This window comes from Chiloscyllium plagiosum, unplaced genomic scaffold (assembly GCF_037043375.1).
Source record: "Chiloscyllium plagiosum isolate Xiang-an unplaced genomic scaffold, Cpla_swu_hap1 HiC_scaffold_46, whole genome shotgun sequence".
NCBI classification, from domain to species: Eukaryota; Metazoa; Chordata; class Chondrichthyes; order Orectolobiformes; family Hemiscylliidae; genus Chiloscyllium; species Chiloscyllium plagiosum.
In genome coordinates, this window is record NW_028270184.1 from 67,666,098 (window position 1) to 67,668,240 (window position 2,143).

The 2,143-nt window shown below is 41.6% G+C and overlaps 1 non-coding gene across 1 annotated transcript; it reads right to left on the reverse strand.

The window, feature by feature from the left end:
- Positions 1-787: 787 nt before the first annotated feature.
- Positions 788-869, reverse strand: trnas-gcu (transfer RNA serine (anticodon GCU)). The gene has a single exon. It is a non-coding gene; the product is annotated as a tRNA-Ser (tRNA).
- Positions 870-2,143: the final 1,274 nt, after the last annotated feature.

Below are 2,143 nucleotides of genomic sequence, written 5' to 3' on the forward strand. Positions count from 1 at the left end.
CTGCCTAAACTGCTGCGCTTTTCCAGCAACACATTTTCAGTACTGAATTTAGCTATCAGCCGCTGCGTTGGCACTTTTAGCTGTTACTTGTGCCGAAGCCCGCCCTGGAGGATTGTCATCCGAAGGTCTGAGGTCGAATGTCCTGGACCACTGAAGTGCTCTCCAACTGGGAAGGGGCATGCCTGTCTGTTGATTGATGTGCAGTACCCATTCCGTTGCTGTCTCCTCTGCTCGGTTTCACCAATGTACCATGTCTCAATGTACCTTGCCTGCAGCATGTTGTTTTTTTTTAGATTAGCGTCAGTCTAAACATTATGGCACAGACGCAGCACACAGGGACTAACACTGTCAACATATTATCTGTGATGACACTAATTGGTAAAGTTCACCTGAGAATGTAACTGTTAAAAGAAAGTTTTTCGATTTACATAAGAAAGAAGTGAACCTAACATAGTCATTCTAACAGATGTAAGATTTAACAAAAAATCAAGGTATTTTTCAAAGTTTAGTTTCAGTGACATTACACTGTAACGTTTGGCTATAAATTCTGTATCTTACCACTGTGTACTCCACGGTCACCTGATGAAGGAGCAGCTCTCCAAAAGCTATTGCTTCCATTAAACCTGTTGGACTATGACCTGGTGTTGTGTGATTTTTTTAACTTCCCATTAGAATTCGGATCCCATAATTAAATCAGAGATGAAGAAGCATTTATTCTCTAAGACAGTTCTGGATCTGTGGACCTTCTTTTCGCAGAAGACTGTTGAGGAAGGGTAATTAAAAACAACGACGAGAGTGGGATTCGAACCCATGCGTGCAGAGCACAATAGATTAGCAGTCCATCGCCTTAACCTCTCGGCCACCTCGTCACATATGCCGGCTAGCATATGAAGTTATTAATAAGTGAATTGCGTAAATTATGCAGCACAGCAGATATTTCTCCCTCGTGTTGGTGAGATGATAAATAGTACAGTACGGTTCCAAGGCGATGGTCTGACCTCTGGGTTGTGTGGCAAGCGCATTCCCACTCTGCTCACAGTGATCTGCACAAAAAATGAAGAAAAAACTGTGTAACAAGGTCTGCTGAATTCTGTGAAGATTTGAATTTAATGGAATGAAGAACCAGAGAAAACAGGGGGTGTTCTTTCAAGAAATAGTTGGATAGAGCTCATAACGATAGTGGAATCAAGGGTTATAGGGATAAGGCAGGAACAGGATACTGATTGAGGATGATCAGCCATGATCATAATGAATGGTAGTGCTGGCTCGAAGGGCAGAATGGCCTCCTCCTGCACCTATTGTCTATTGTCTATTATATTTATAACAAAATGAAACGTTCATTTGTTAGTGAAGGCAAATGTTGAAATTGTATATGTCAATAATCTACCGATCTTTGGAATAAGTAGCTCACCACTTTCCACACTCGGGGCCAGAACTACTGGTGAAGATGATTGTATAATCGCTGTTACTAGCCATGGAATCAGAGAAACTCGGTTTGCCAAACGTTCAGGTACAACCAGGAATGCAGAGGTAAGCATTAACGTGTTGCTCCTCTGCTGCAGGTGACCAGTGCACGGTATCTCTGCTCCAGTATAGTGGGCTGTGCTGTGCCGAAGTTTTAAGTTTGAGCTTCACATGGACCAGCTACAGTTTGTCGTCGTCTTGAGGGGTACAGATAGAAGTTGATATTGAGTAAAGCCACGTTTATGGGAAAAGACTCGTGTTTGTGGATTGAGAAACGACCTTTTCTGGATAATAACTCCTTGATCAACAAACATATTGCAAGTATCTAAAACGTGGAGAGATACGTGTGGAAAGAGAGCCAAAGGTGATTTTTCAGCCGTTGGATAACGTTTTCCATGTGAACTGAGTTAAATTCCGGGAAAACAGATGTTGAAATGGTTTCATGTTACGCAGTTTGTTACAAACTCACAAAGGTCATTGCAATGATAAAAGAAAATCACATAGGACCGTTTGAACATTGTGTTGAATTGAATTTTGTTCTGAGCATATTTTAACTTCAATAGTGTGCTGCAGAGAGGTACAGAGGGTAAACAACACAAAAGGACATAGTCTTCTTGGTGGATTCCTTGGGTGGAGTTAAGAATGTACGAAATATACATAACATCATGTGACTGTGGTC